Source organism: Diadema antillarum, unplaced genomic scaffold (assembly GCF_040938485.1).
Source record: "Diadema antillarum isolate AM-2024a unplaced genomic scaffold, OU_Dant_1.0 scf00000008, whole genome shotgun sequence".
NCBI lineage: Eukaryota > Metazoa > Echinodermata > Echinoidea > Diadematoida > Diadematidae > Diadema > Diadema antillarum.
In genome coordinates this window covers 1,701,112-1,717,927 of record NW_027270897.1, presented here as the reverse complement: position 1 = coordinate 1,717,927, position 16,816 = coordinate 1,701,112, and the positions used below count along the sequence as shown (strand labels likewise).

Below are 16,816 nucleotides of genomic sequence, written 5' to 3'. Positions count from 1 at the left end.
GTGAATCAATCTAAAATACAATTTGAGGGATTGATACTATAACTCATTTCCCACACCTTACAGAAAACCCCATTCAATTTGCTTCATAGGTCAAAGAGAATTGAGGATTTTTGTACAGCATGTGAGGAATCCCTTCCCTCCAAGTTCTGCATGTGTTTACACATCAATATGCAGTTCCAAGAGCATCCAAGTGCTGAACTTGGAAGAATCAGACTCCTGACATCCTTTATAACAATCCACATTTCTTTGAGATCACTTAACCAAATGGACTGGGGCTTTCTGCAAAATAGAGCTAAGATGTTATAATTTAAGACCCCAAAGTAGAATTTAGCTGATTTAATCATATTGGGTGCTATCAATGCAAAAGTCTAATTGTAAATTTTTTTTGGGGGGACATACTATATGAATACTTGAACACAATGTTAACATTGAATGTCACCTCCGAAACAAAGTTATTCTTCCCTGGTGTTGTGGAATGAAATGTTCTGAGAGCAAAGAAACATTACTAAGATGATCTTACACCCTCATTTTAATTTAAGGTAGAAAATGGAATGCCATGTTTCTTAAGTTTACTATATCTAGTTTATTTCCGTCATATTCTTACTGTAAATTAATATTTTAACACAATGTTAACATTGAATGTAACCTCCGAAACGAAGTGATTCTTCCCTGGTGTTGTGGAATAAAATGTTCTGAGAGTAAAGAAACATTACTAAAATGATCTCACACCCTCATCTCAAGTTAAGGTAGAAAATGGAATGCCATGTTTCTTCAGATTACAATATTTAGCTTACATCCTTCGTCCAAATGGAAGGCAATCTACCGGTACCCATGCTAATTAATGAAGTGTAAAAAAACACTTGTTCTGTGTGGTTTATCTGCTTGAAACAGGAGTTAATTTCTTGTTCTTGAGTTATAATTATTATAAACATTGATAAAAAGAAGAAGTTTTTGTATTATTGTCACTTATTCTAAAAAAAGGTGAGTGTTAATGTTAATGTCACCTCCGAAACATTCTAATATGTTAACTGTCACCTCCGAAACATCCATGTGTGAAAAATCCAAGTTTTAAAGAAATGATTGGAATTTCATTTAACCTACATAGGAAGGTAGCCCTTCTTAAAGACTTCTTATAGTAAGAGTTTGACCTGGCCTGCCCTCCAATAAATAGTTAAAATCTTAAAAATTACATGTCAATTGGTATTTTTAGCAAAAATTTATAGATCTCATGTATTTTTTGTTCAAATTCACTTTATATTCAACCCCAAAATAGTTTTGATTCACAAACTATATATTGTTGTTAACCATATAAACTTTGCATGGTGAAGTTTGACTACAGAGTTTTGTCAATATGGTGGAATTCATGAAAGCAAAATTTTGCTTAAATTTACTTCAGGTGCCATGGTTTTCCTTAAATTACACCAATAACCCTTCAGCTTTAAGGTCTGAAATGTTATTTTTTCAAAAATTTGAATACTTTCAAACAGGAATCAAACAGAATAATGAAAAAATATTTTGTTTGAAATTTTGACCCTCCGAGTACAAAAGTTACACCACTGATCGTAAAAAAGGCCATATACTTGTATGAAACATGTAAACAGAGTGTACCTACAAGACTCCGCGCTGACTTATTTTCTTGGTAGCCCCATTGGGCCACATGTAAATGATAACAGTCCTAATACTTATGATATAATTATAATAATGATGAATAAAAAAATGGAAATTGATTTGCCATAAAGTTCAATGGATAATCACATCTTGTATTTTTCTACTAACTGTGCACATCCACACTTAACCCATCTGCATGAAATTTTCATTTGTATTAACTGATATTTGGTGTAAGAAGCACATGAATAAATGTACTTGAAACAGCGGTACTGAATAGCAATAGAAATTAATGCCAAGAAAAAAAACATGAAAATAGTTCAGCCCCTTAAAAGATTGAAATGAGGGTCAATTTTTTGATGTTATATATTTGCTTCGTAACATATGATTAACATTCTTCTTGCTTCCTTTTTAAATTCAGATACCCAAGTAGTGAGCAAAAGACGCGTTGAAGCCAAGGCAGTTGCGATGCAGTACCCCACTTTGTGAGACACCACACAAGGTGCACAAGGATATGTAAGTTTATACTAAGTTTATGTGATCTACAACTTTTTAGCCCTCTTTAGCAGAAAGCTTAAGTGACATACATGGTATCTTATTCATCTAGCTTTTAAAAACTTGAACATTTTCAACTTTTCTCCAGAGATAGTGGACAGAATTCAACCATACTAGGAGTTGATCATCCTTGTTTAGTTAGGGGGCAAGGACCCAAAGTTGTACAGGATATGGTCATGAGCCCCCCCCCCCCCCCCCCAAAAAAAAAAAAAAAAAAAAAATGGCCTTTACAGGGAAATTAATTGCATCTATGTCTTAATTAAATCATTGGGCAAATATACAGGCAATGTGGGGGCTTTTAATAATCTTTGATGTACATGTTCATAGATGTCTAATAAATTTTGTGTGCAGATTGGTCTGATTCCATGACTTAGGTTGGATGTACGTAAACTCCAACGTAACGTAATGTAAATATGTAACGTAAGCTCCAACATGCCAGTTGCGCCGTTCATTTATTATAAACCTATTCTCGTTTTCTTCCATAAGAATGCAACTACATGTATTTCTACTGCTATCAGATCTTCATCAGTTATAGTCAACTCTGTGCCAAAGTGAAATTTGTTGAGACTCGAGAAAAAGCTTTGACCTACAATGCATTCTTATATTTCAGGAGTACCTATATGACAAGGATCTCGGGATTCATTGAGTATCGTTTGGAGACCTTGAGGAGCTATGACACCACTCATCAACTCAGGCAGAGAGAGAGTAGTTGCAGCTTTCACCAAGCCCCTGACTGAACACAATTCCAACGTTAGATTAGAAGCCCAACGAGAAGAGACAGCTACCATCGGTGTATAGGCCTACGTACATATCCTTGCTTTTTCCTCTTTTGAGATACATTAAATGCTCCTCTGAAGTTGGAACTTACATTCTTGTTGAAGAGTCAGCCTCATCAGGCTCATCTGTAGTTGAACATGAAGCTGTTACCAGGACGTACTGCAGCACTTCAACACTAAAAGTAGAACAGGGCTCGTCGATGAAAAGAGTTTGTTTTGAAACTTCAAGCTGCCCTGAAAACAACCTTATTATAGGGAAGATTTTATTTTCCCAAACAACTGGCAGTATTCACCAAATATTGTGATGACACAAAACGATCCAAATTCTGTATGTTCATCCATGCTTCCTTCCATGTGTCCATCTGTTACAGTTTCAGTAACTTTTTTGAACTTCAATCGTAACCAAACTTGGATAATAGGTGCACTATGGTAACTTTCCCCTTATGACACACTTTGAAGTCACATGACAGGGTCAAAGCCTCAAAAGTTAAAAAAACAAGGTCATTTGAGGTATAATCGTTAGTTTATTTTGGTTAACTGTTTCAAATTTTGTCAATTAGTGCTAGTTGATATTTAATTTGAATATTAGATGATCAAATATCAGTAACACAATAAACTGCCTTTAGTCAGAAACTGGCTTTCTGGTGAAAAAAAAAAAGATCTATTTTTAGGACAGAGACTGGTCGATCCATGTACTGTTTTCAAAATGTGGTCTTAACAACTGCTAGTGAAGTGGGTAATGTTCATTGTGTCTATTTTAAACTCAACTGAGCCAAAGGCTTGAGTGAGCTATTGCGATCGATCGCTTTTTGTTCGTCATGCGTCGTGCATAGACTTTTACATTTTCATCTTCTTCTCAAGAACTGGTGGGCGGATATCAACCAAACTTGGTGGGGATCATTCTTAGGGGGTAGGGACCAAAAGTTGTTCATGTGGAGCATGTGGCCCAGGGGGACAGCCCCAAGGGGAAAAAGGGGGTAATCTTTAAAAATCTTCTTCTCCAGACCCCAAAACAATGCAGTTAATATGTTATTTGTAGATCTATATATTTACCTATAAAGAATATAGTTTGTTCATGGAAAGACCCAAGTTTCGGTGGTGGGGGCCAAGGGGAAAAAACACATGTCCATCTTCTTCAAACCGGAGTCCAGATTTCAGACAAACTTGGTTGGGATCATCCTTAGTGGGTAGGGTCCCAAGGTTGTTCATGTTGAGCATGTGGTCGAGGGGGGCAAGGGAAGATGGGAGAAACTTTTGTGCTCCAGATCCAAAAGCATTATAGGCAAGATATGGTGTATGTGGATATCTTTATAGGTGAAGAATATACGTTCATGACAATGCCTCAATACCTATGATAACCTCCTTGGAGCTCGGGGGGGGGGGGGGGGGGGGGGGGGGGGGGCAGAGGATAGGGCCCCCAAGAGAGGAAAAAAAAAATCTTGCTCTCCAGACCCGAAAGCATTACAGTCAAGATACGCTTTAAGTAGATGCCTTAAAGATAAAGAACATTCATGAAATGTTGTTCACGACAATACCTCGGAAAACCCCTTTGGACAGACTGTTTTGTGTACTAACATCGGTCTTGTACTAGTCTGATTTCCTACCTTGATACCACCTTCAGAAATGCATCCTTTCTGTACAAAATGGCATGATATAAAAAGAAAGTCAAAATCTGAAATTTTTAGAGAATCTGTTCCGTTTGTTGTATTTTTAGATCAGATTAATACATTCAATGTACAGGTTGTACCTACATTTGTATTGGATGTTACATCACTGCAAGCCTCATTACATCTTATTCTTATGGACAGTAATGTGTTTGTGTGTGAAAGTTTATGAAAATATACTCTGTAATAACAAATTTGTATAGGAACCACACACATTATCTCAATGAGTTATTACTATATGCCTATGTTATAATCATTTGTAAGAAAGCAACCAGAGTCAGATTTCTCTAATTAAATTCCAAAATACATGTACATGTACTGTACATTTACAGTCCTTGGGAATGAATTTCTGCTTTAGTTTCAGACTTTGCCTTGCGGCTACTCCTTGACACAGATTTCGAGTTGTATAGCCACATGTAATTTATAGTTCTTAATACACTGTACAATAAAACATGCGTTATGAAGCTGAAATAATGAGAAGGATGAGAAAGACTCAAATCAAGTTTGTAGCCCATATTATACCAAAATTATGAATTATAATAAATTTGCTCTCATAGTGTTAAGTTGACTTGGTCATATGATTAAAGCTTTTGTGACTTGATTTGAGATAATTATCATTGAGAAATTTATAATGCATTTGGAGTTGGATTATTATACCTGTCCTAGCTGTAAGAAAAAACCAAAATCAACTGCCTAGTTCCTAGTATAGCAAAGTTATTCACATAATTTAAAAAATCGCTCCCATAGACTTTATGTGTACCGTTTCTCTCCCCTCTCCCCCTCACCTCCCCCGCACCTTCATCGTTTTTTTTTTATTCTATCACTTGCCGTGTCACAATTTCATGTGCTTAATGAGCTCATATAACAATGAATCATAACATAATTTTTTTTTTTTGGTCCACCCTTTTGGGTTGCAAGTTCACAACACATGGCCATTTACGGGTTCAATTTTATATAAATGTTGTATATAAGGAGATATGCAGTTGTAGAGCTCGACTCTTGATTTATTTCATGCTTCCCATTGTGCATTGAGTGTTTTTATGTAACCCTGTATATTCATATGTTTATTCAATGCTGCAATTCAATTTCTTTTCAATTATGTAAGATTCATTTGTGATATTCATGATGCCTACATTAATTTGCTGCATTCGTTGGATGAATAAAATTTGAGATTTTTAACCTGATATTATTGCTTTTGTTTTAATGTATTTTCGTCACAGTTACATTATCTGCATACATGTAATTTCATTTCAGATTCATCTCCGAGACCTTGACTAGCTTTCGCTTGTCACGCATGCTGCACTAGGTTTGGTGAAAGCTAGTCAAAAGGGCCGGACCAGCAATAAGCTAGTCTAGCTGTTTGTACTAGCTCTATGTTAGTGTAACTTGACACCATCTACACTAGTTTAAAGCTAGTCGTTTTCTAGTCAAGCAGCAATGACTAGCCTTACTCAGCATAGTCCAGCATCCATTACAAGTCTCATGCTAGTCCAGCAGTCATGACTAGCATGGAAATCCAAAGCTAGTAACTTAGTTCAGCAGACATGACTAGCTTTGTGCTAGTCCAGCACTCTTTGACTATCTTTTGCCTAACTAGTCCAGCAATCACTACTAACATGATGAGTAGTTTTATGCTCATTACTAGCTTGATTTCCCTAGTCCAGCAGTGTTAACTAACATCATGACTAGCATTATGCAAGTCCAGAAGTCATTACTTGCCTTGGCTTACCAAGTCCAGTAGTCATTACTAACTTCACGGTAGTCCAATAAGCAAGTCAAGCTAGCATTACTAGAATAACACTAGTCCAGGGTGACACCATCTGGACTAGCTTCTTATTAGTCCTGCCTACCAATTTAGGTTGTGTGTGTTCAATGCATTTTTATACCATATAAGATGTCCAACATTCATAGGCTACGTTAATGAAGTCATGCCCGACACCACTCTGTGAGACGAAAAACGCGCTTCGAATTTCATTGAATTACAAGCTATATTTTACCGGAAAATCTTAAATGAAATGCTCTATTTGGAATTCATAAACATGTATTTCTAGTTTCTTCGAAATGCCATTAAAACTAGATTTTTTTAGACATTTATATTTATCCATGATGCAAACTTTTTGCTTACATGTAATTTTTGATTGTTTATCATATCTGTATGTTGTGATTTTTCAAAGAAAGTGTTCCGCCGAAGTATGTTCTAGCGTGTTTTTAAAACTCTTTGGCGTCAAAATCGACAGTTTTACACTGCATTTTGATTCTCTACTCCAATTCAAGACCTGCTTACCGCATGATGCACTCTCTCTTGTCAAAGCACATGGCTACACGAAGTGTTGAACGCGTAACGTTCTATGGTGTCGAGCATGACTTCAAAGGAGAGTTGTTTCTTCTTCTCGGGCCACCTTCCCTGGTCGGTGTAAGCCACACGGCTCTACCTTGAAAGGAAACTATTCTCCTTTTGTTCTCAGGGAAGATGTAGAGATGAACAAAGATTACACCTGTCGGTATGTGCATCGAAGCGTATGCACGGTGGTATACCTTCGTCGACATAGTTATTCTGCTGTTGTGAACTCATTAAACGGAGAATTGGTTAATGAGTTAATACTCACCTCATGCAGAGATGAGTGATAAAGCTCAGGGGCGGATCCAGGAATTCCGCAAAGAGGGACGCCTTTACAAAATTAGAATGTGTCGTGGGACGAACGCGCCAACTCCATTTTTCTTTTTATTTCTTTTTTTTTAAACCAAAATAAGGGGGAGGGGGCACCCGGTGTGCCTCCGCCTGGATCCGCCACTGAAGCTGCACACATTTCCTTACGGGGATTATCGAATACACTTATCCAAGCTGGGCTGGTCTCAAGAGTCTCTCACTGAGCTGCGAACGTTTGCGAACATTGTGAATTTAAACTTTCGTCTGCAGGATTCGAAAACAGTTGCAATCAAATTCTAAGATATAATTATGGCTTGCATTGTCGTGCATGTCGCCAAGAAATTTTGTAGACCTACTCGTATATGACCAAACGTCTTTGCAGCAAGACGAAAAGAAAACACTGTTTAAGACGTTGAAAATCGTTTGCGTATATACAATTTCGAATTGCAACTGTTTACGAACCTTGACTAAACCTTAAATTAGTTATACGTTTGTAAACAGTCACCGCCAAGTGAGATACAGTGTACATTGTATACTAGTAGGCCTATGCTACTCCGTACGATGAAACATCTTTTTGCCATCCCTTGCTTCAAAAAGATGAGCTGTAGGCCTACATAATACAAGCCTACGGGAATGCGCGAACAGAAATCGGCCAAACTGACCTATTGTTGAAAAATGAATGAAAATCAAATCACTCGACTTTTGTTTTACAGTGTTTTTTTTTTTACAGTAATGATAATGATACTAATGATTAAAAAAAATAATAATAGTGGCCTCTTACAATACACTGAAGTCCATCAAGAATGATGCTCATGGCGCTGTTACATAACCAGCATGAACAGTATACCGTATAATACAACCATAAAATAATCAAATACGATAACTTATCAGAACAAATTAAATACAACCAAAAACAAAATGCTTATACATAACGATATTGATCTAAAATATTGAGAAAACTGTATGAAAAAAAAAACAACGTAGTATATACGTCTTTTGGTGAGACCGGGCATTTTCCTTAAGATAGTGCTCCTCGCCTATGTGTGATATGGAACTCCCTCCCATCTTTTCTACCAGAAATTGACTAACTGGATCACCTCAAAGCCTCTGATTTTTTTTTTTTTTTAACCAGGCATTCAATTGCTAAGGAGTCTGCGCGTTTGAATGTTTCTATAAAAGATATATGGCGCCATACAAATGCTGTTGATCATCATCATCGTCATCATCATCATCATCATCATCATTGATTTCTTCCTTTATTGCGTTTAATCTTTTTCCTGTCCACTTCAAAGTAAAATCGTTATTACGAGTGTTCTGTGTTCATATTCGTAATTTTTTTTCCATTTTGCTGCAGTAATTTCAAGAAAGTTGTACTCATTTCTATATGCCCTATTTGTAGGTCGATAATGCTAATCGTAGTTTTGAAGGTTCGACAACTACCACCCCCCCCCCCTTTTTTTTTTGTTTTTTTGTAAAGGCCCTTATACTGGTACAGACGAGGACGAAGCGCGCTGGCTAACGCAAGAATAACACCGAGGTTCGATGTGAAGTACTCACAATTAATACCCTTTGTACATTCATTTAAGGGCTTTTTACACTTGTAAATTTTTGCTTAGCCCCGGACCAACGGTGGGGCTAAGGGGGGGCCTTAGCCCCACCGTTGGTACGGGACTATCCTTAGCCCACTTTCTGTTTACACTCGTTTTTGCCAAAGTGGGCTAGCCCCACCGATAGTACGGTACTATCTGGCCCTGCAAAATAGCAGGGGTTAGCACCGCAATTGCGGTGCTAGCACCGCAATTGCGGTGCCAAGCAAGTAAGTGTAAACAGAACGAAAAAATAATCCTGGGCTAAGCGACGGAGACGAAGTTCGACCCTCACTGACCAATCAGAAACGAGGTAATCAAGTGCTGCCGGTGCGTGCGTGTACGTGTACAGTACACAGCATGATTATGAATATTCATGTGGTTTGGAAAGTCCGGGGCTAAGAAATACGAGTGTAAAAAGGTCAGATTTCTCCTTAGCCCCGCACAAGAGATAGTACGGGACTAATTGGCGAGTGTAAAAAGCTGAAAAAATTGGTATGGGACTAACGATAGTCCTGGGTCAGAGAAAGTCCGGGGTTAAGAAACACAAGTGTAAAAAGCCCTTTATAGGCAAGCAGAGAGAGAGAGAAAAAAAAAAGATACAGGTGTACTGGACATTTCTTACGAACACGGGGGGGGGGGGCGTTCAAACAGAAGAACACGCGCGCATAATTATCATTCTTTGACAAAACAGCCTGGGAAACAGCGGAGGAATGAACAGTCTTCCCAGCTAGTCTCGAGTCAAAGGCCTCGGGCATTGCAATACGAAATTATTCTATTCTCCTTTCTTTTACGTTTGTAACATAAACCAGCGAATACCGGTAGCCAATAATTCATCACACATAATCATATCAATCTACCCCTGCAAAAAGACTAGCATGTAACTACATTCCACATGACCAACGAAAATACACGTGGCCGTATGCTTATTCACAGATAGGCAAATGTAGCTTAGCGACGCTGCTGTTGTGCTAAATACACAAGGCATGGCGCGCAAGCAAACCAAATCGGATTCTCTGTGGAAACATGCTGTATGTTTCGGGTGGTAGGCAGCGGCTCTGCGGCAGATAGGTGAATTCTGCCAACTACTTTACACGGCATGATCGTGGCAATGCAACTCTCTTGTAATCTAATGCTCAGAAAAACAACAACAAAACAAAAACAAAATGTATATTACTTCTGAAAACTGAAAGAAATTCGAACTTGCAACCTTGCAGTATTAATCACAACACTATTCAAGTAGACCATCGCTATTTACGATTTCGGCAGAGGACTTGATTTCCTTCCTTATCGAACGCATACGAAAAATGAAGTAGCGTCCGTCGCAATGTTGGCAACGAAGCCAACACGTGGCGCGGTGAAAAGTGGAAGCACGTGTTTGCGAACATTTCACGCACAGCAACAGCGCGATAACGGCTAGGCCCTATATTTCCCCAGACAGATTTCAGTACGTAGGATAAAACGTCTCTGAAACAAACCAAAAAATAAATAAATAAAATGCTTTCTGTGAAAAAAATTAAAAGCTGAGTTTCTTTCCCCACGTGTAGTGTCACGATATATAGAGGAATGGTATAGGCCTACAGCCATGTTTCACCTTATTACGATATGCTTATAATTTCAAGAGTTTGAAAACATGCAGATAAAGGAGAAGATGAGTAACCATCAAAGTTTAAATCTCCTTAGCATGAGTCACTAGCTTGGGCAATTGAACTAAACAAAAGAATTCAAACTTAAGAATGGCAAGAAAGAGCGGATGTATGCTACAGACATCGTAATTGCTTGCTGTCTTTATTATAATAGGGCCTATTAGGCCTACAGGCCTGGCTCGTGTTTGGCTCATTATCACCACAGAAATCGGCACGAATTAAGGACAAAGGAATTTTTTCTCCTCTATGTGCGTATAAGCACCGGCAAGATTAGGGTCCAGGTCAGGACCGTTCGATGGGATGAAAGGTTTGACCGCTAAAAGAAAGATGACCTTTATACGGAGAGACAACACGTACGACAATGGGCCGCTTTCCAGAGTCTGTCCGACGCAACAACACTCAATTCGAACCAGGGTGGCCATTGTCAGAAAAGTGCCACAAATAATGAGTGAATGAAGTCGTTGTTAGAAAGTTCAAAAATAGTTGATGGTGGTATACTTATACCTATAGCTAGGAGGAAGGGCATCAGGAACAGATATCCAACCATTTGAAGTTCATGCAAGACGCAATGTATATGGCATAATGCCTGATGGCTGCGATAGCTTGTAAATCGTAAAGTAAAATCGTAAAGGTAAAAACGGACATCGGTGGCATGCGAACCCTTTTTTTTTTTTTGGTCACTTTTGAATCAAAAACATATGTAAGAGTGGTGGAAAGAGACATAAAAACGTTGTTTTTGCTGTTTTCAATCTAGTAAAACGATTCAATAGTTTCAGTCACACGTTTTTGCAGAAAACTCAAACATCACATCTTTTTGTCAGTTATGTTCATATTTTGAATAGGCCGAACGGAGGGGGAAAAATGTAGGGCATCTTATGTCTTTTGATATCCATTTTAGACGATTATGGTCAAAGTCTAGTAATTGATGGCATTTTCTAATCTCATTCTAAACACGCATGCAGTGACAATTTCGTTATCCGACTTTCGTCACAAAAATCATTGATTTTTATCTTTCGGTGGCCCGAAAGAAAATTCTTGTGGAACGAAAAAAAATAAAGAAAAACATAAGAAAAACGAAATCGGTCCCACTTAACACAGACAAATGCATATTAAGTATTACTGAAGTGATACAGGTACCCATGTCTAAAATAAATGAATAGAACATTCAATCATCTTACCGATATTCTGAGTTCTAAGATTTAGCAAGTGAAGAGTTTGTTAGCAAAAACCGATAAGTCCATATTTGCGAAATGGAGATATTTGAGATTAAAGGTCAAGAAAAATAAAGAGAATAAAGAGAAATTTTTTGCTTCTTTTGACCATAACTTCAAAATTATACCTTTATATGTATTGACCAATATATCATTTAAAAGGTATTATTTTGTACTTTATGACAGAGGCCTTACTTCAAAATCTTCAAAAATGGACTTATCGGTTTTTGCAAACAAACTCTTCAAGTATAGGCTTATTGATCATTATAATAATTGTGCCTATATTTAGGTGGTCAAAACTTACGTTTGAAATGAGAAAGTGGGAGCATTTGCAGACGTTTTTAAACATCAGACATTTGATTTAGCATTGTAAAGAGCCGAAAGTTACTGTTATTCATTTCTGATTGTAAAAGCAACCATCCAACATTTGTATTTTAACACCTAACGGAGCCGAATGTTACCGTTCCTCATTTTCAAATGTATTAACCGACATTCATTTTAGCATCTTACGGAGCGAAATGCTATCCTTATTCATTTCCGAACGTGAAAGAAAACATCCGCTATTTATTTCAGCATTTAACTGAGCCGATTGATACCATTAATAATTTCCAAATGTAAAAACAACAATCTGTTTTTCATGTTAGCATCGTACGGAGCAAAATATTACCGTTATTCATTTCCAAATCTAAAAGCAAATATCCGACATTTATTTTATTATCTCAAGGAGCCGAATGTTATTGCTGTCCACTTCCGAAAGTGAAATGAATAATCTGACAATTATTTTAGCATCGTGTGCAGAACCGAATGTTACGCAAGGGCAGACATCAGACATTAACTTGGCCATAAAACGCAGCTGAATGTTACTGAATGTTACATTTCGAACTGTATATTATAAGAGCAAATATCTGACATTTTAGCATCATGAATATGGAGCAGAATGTTACTGCTATTCACTTCCAAACGTAAAATCAATCATCTGACGTTTATTTTGGCATCTTCCGGAGCCGAATGTTATTGCTATTTACTTTCGAAAGGATATTAAAAGAAAATATCCGATATTTATCTAATCATCGTACGGAGTTGAATATTATGGTTATTCATTTCCGAACGTCATAGGAATTATTCGACATTAATTTTTGCAGCTTCCGAAGCAGAATGTTATTGCTATTTACTTTCGAACGTAAAAACAAACATCTGGCATTTATTTTATCATCGTACGGAGCTGAATACTATTGTTATTCATTTCCGAACGTCAAAGCAAACATCAAACATTAATTTTACCATCGAACGCAGGTAAATGTTACTGTTATTCATTTCAAAATGTAAAAGCAAACGTCCGACAGTTATTTCAGCCTCGTATGGAGCAGAATATTACTGTTATTCACTTCCGAACGTATAGCAATCATCTCACATTTATTTTAGCATCTTCCGGAGTCGAATGTTATTGGTATTTACTTTCGAAAGTAAAAGCGCATCCGATATGTTTTATTAAATCATCGTACGGAGTTGAATATTATTTTATTCATTTCCGAACGTCAAAGGGATCATTCGACATTTTTTTTTTATCATCTTCCGGAGCTGTATGTTACTGCTATCTACTTTCGAACGTAAAAGCAAACATCCGGCATTCATTTTATCATCGTACGGGGTTGAATATTACTACTATTCTTTTCCGAACGTCAAAGCAAACATTCGACGTTTATTTCAGCATCGTCTGGAACCGAATGTTATCCTTATTCATTTCCGAACGCAAAATCAAGTCTGACATTAATTTTAGCACCGTGGTACGGAGCTGCATGAATATTGACCGTTATTCATTTCCAAAGGTATAAGCAAACATCCGACATCTATTTTAGTATCATACGGAGTCGCATATTACCGTTGTTCATTTCCAAAATTAAAAGCAAGCATCTGACATTTATTTCAGCATCTTACGGAGCGGATAGTTACCGCTGTTCATTTCCAACCTATAAAGGCAAACATCCGACTTTTTTTTGGTGGCCGATTTTCCCGCAAAGAAAATATATCTTACTACAAAATCGGGATATTCCTCAACCTATTTCTGATGCAAACATATCTAAGTTTTGAAAGGAAGCTGTAACTGCCCACCTGTCATCACATACGACGCCTTATCGACTTTATTTTCTTGACGTTAACAGACATTAATTATGTTCTACCAGCATTCGAAAGACACGAGATTTTCGCGCTGTTCAACAAACCCGCCGATCGGCGACCGCGAAGCATGGCTCCACAAAATTGGTGACACCGATAGTGAATCCTATTCCCATCATCTTTAGAAATTTACGCACACGTCGATGCACCAAGACAAAAGGTAATTAGGACACCAGAGTCTGCCCCTCTGCTGGAAATCGCCTATAGTTCCTATTGTTTGAATTTGTATGGAGCAAGCACAAAGGGAAGGATTACAGTAACAAAAGGTCTTGCTCATTATCGTCTACTATCAATCAACGGCAAAACTACGACTTTTTTACAACCTTTTCAGTACCAACCTACAGCAAAACTGTATGCTTTTTCAACACGTAAGTACCACGGTTAGTGCTGGTAGTGTAAGCACTTGACTCTAGGTTAGGAGAAGAGCAGGTTTGGATGTAAACATAATGTCAAAAGTTGCAAGACCAAATGAAAGTGAAAGTAATCAGCTGTGACGATGTGCAAAGTATTGCAATATCCTTCCTTTCTTCCTCGTGGGAGTAAACAGTGTCAGAAACATATACCATGTTGTATATTTATAAACTTTTTTTCTTGTGGCAGTATCAAATGTGAGAAACATACACTGTATTGTAATATCATTTTCTTGTGATAGGATACAGTAAAAAGAAACAGACACCATGTTGCATATTGTGGTAGTACCAAGTGTAATACACACTGTTTGTAATATAATCCTTTTCTGTTGGCAGCACACAGTGTGAGCAAAACAACCAAGCTGCTTTAAAGCACTACAGTACAAGCCATCAAAAAAAATAAAAATTTAAAACATTTAAAAAATCATCCATTTCTTGCCATTGCATTGAATTTATCTCATTAACAAAAAATAGATGAGCTACTGTACCAGCCTGAAAGGTTTGGAAGGCAACTGTGCTGTAATAAAAGTAACATTGTAGCTCAGCCACATAAAATATACAAATGCTTCCCAAGTCATAAATTTCACAATGCAAACAAGGTACTGTACTTCCCCCTGGCAAGTAATGTAACTGCCTAAGATAAAGCACAAGTGCAATGTGTGATCTGTTCGTCTGATGCATCTATATATCTGTAGGCAATCTTTAAAAGGAAACCCCTGTTAAGATGAGAAACCAGTATCATAATATTGCAGGTACAGATTGTCAAAAGATACCAAAAAATAACATTTGTTATTCTAATTCTAAATATTTATTTTAAAAAAAAAAATCTTTTACTGAAAATATTCAAGTGCCCTTATCAAAACTAGAAAGCCGTACCTGTCCCCAATGAGCTACATGTTTCTGGTTTCTACACCTGTACAGGTACATGTAGGTCATACGGGTACCAGTGTATCTGACCTCACAGGTACACTGTAGATAAATTCCACCTAGAGCTCTTCCACACCCCATCCTCTCTATCCCTCATCTCCCTGATATGCATAGTCTAATATAGACACTAAATATTGTAGTACAGACATTAAAACATAATTAATGATTTATTCACATGCAGAGGTCCAAGGCATCTCATTACTTATTGATAGTTTATGTGGCACACATAATGAGGTATAATGTGATTGTCCAATTCTGCTTTTAAAACAATCTCAAAAAGCGGCATGCCCAACTGATATCAAATGCAACACAAAATGACTACACAGGGTATGAAATGAAAACAAATGTATGTTTGCACAGTTTGACTGTGCAAACTAAACAGTTCTACCAGTACCAATGTAAACAGACATGTCTTTGCTGCTGAAATGGGAAGCAGGGTTGTTGTTTTGTTTTGGTTTTTTTTTTTGTTTTGTTTTTTGTACGCATCTAATATTTCATGTTAGAAACAGAGCTACATTTGTACAATGTACACTCCTTTTAAAAGTTATTTCCTGACCAATTCCAGGAAAAATTAAAAATGGCTTTTGAATAGCAGGAAATTCCTACAATCACTTTTATCAAGCTTGATTCATAAGTGAGAAAACAGCTCATGCACAAAAAGGGGGTGTGGCTCACAGTTTCATATGTACAATGAATGCCTACAAGATCTCAACACACCAGCATTCATACAGTGTAAAATGTATGACTATTCTCGGGCACCAAAAACGTCACTGCCATACTTCCGAGCTAAGGAAATAATCCACTGATAAAGTCTTTCTGAATGGAGGGAGCAGAGAGAAAAAGGCCACTAAATCAGTGCAGGTTTGAGCAAAAGAGAACAAATGATTCAAAAAGAGTGGCAAATCTTCACTGACAATATCCTGAGGAAAATCCCATTAAAAGGAGCAAGGCCATAATACTGTTGTAACTTACATGTAGATCACACATTGTACATAGTGCTCTCCATTACAGTACATACAATATGCTTTGTATCTTGAAAATACAAAAGGTTTTTGTCTTGAATTTGTAGGACTGAATGACCATGGTGTACTATGGGAGGCAGGTACAAAAGGGACATCGTTGTTGAATCTGGAAAAGATTTCAGAATTATACTAGTCCCTCCATCAAGATGGAAATCATTCATCTTTAATGGACAAAGCAAATGAAGCAGAATATCAATTACAACTAATAATCACTTCTACAAAAATTAAAACCCAAAGCATCATTTCAGAGCTTCCACTAAACCAGCAATGTACTTGCTCAGTAAGTGTGTTCTGGTAGAATATTGTCAAATTTGAAATAAGCAATCTAATTTTTTCCGCAAACTTTCAAAAACCATTCTGTTCGATATCTCTACTGCAGGTCACAGATTAATTTCTTCTCATGGTCAACTGGCTTTTTAAAATGCTCACCATGACTTTGAAACAATATTACACGGAGGAAGAAAGGTTTGCAGTAACATCACGTGGCTTGTATGTAAAAAGTAGTTAGGTCTTCAAAGGACTGTTGTTTGGAGAAATAGAAAGAGGAGAATGAAGAAGGGAAGCGATGTAGGGAGAGTTTAGGGAAGGAGAAATA

The 16,816-nt window shown here is 37.2% G+C and overlaps 1 protein-coding gene across 1 annotated transcript in view; it reads right to left on the bottom strand.

Annotated features, from left to right (window-relative positions):
- Positions 1-16,816, bottom strand: part of LOC139718816 (phosphatidylinositol-3,5-bisphosphate 3-phosphatase MTMR4-like) — a 90,383-nt gene that overhangs the window by 59,624 nt on the left and 13,943 nt on the right.